Genomic DNA, 344 nt, shown 5'->3' on the forward strand with positions numbered 1-344 from the left:
CATCTTGTTCGCAAATGTATAGGTGCGATATATCTTGTTGAAATGGCCATTACGAGAACTGCTGATGCATCATGTAGCTTTGTAGTCAAGTGATTGCAGTGAATTGTATATATATATTCATATGCTATGCTTGATTGTTTTATTGTTTCCATAAGACATAAATTATTTATAAAGTGAATGTATAAAATGCTCCAAAAAGGAGAACAAAATAATATTTTCGATGCGATGATACAAGAACAGTAGTAACACTAACTTTTGGAAGTCGTCCCTTCAAGTGGATATCAATAGAAGAATAGACATAAAATGATCGATAAAAAGTGCGGTGCGGAGAGAAAGATTTTAAG

The sequence above is a fragment of the Penaeus monodon genome, chromosome 19 (genome assembly GCF_015228065.2).
Source record: "Penaeus monodon isolate SGIC_2016 chromosome 19, NSTDA_Pmon_1, whole genome shotgun sequence".
In the NCBI taxonomy this organism is placed as follows: Eukaryota; Metazoa; Arthropoda; class Malacostraca; order Decapoda; family Penaeidae; genus Penaeus; species Penaeus monodon.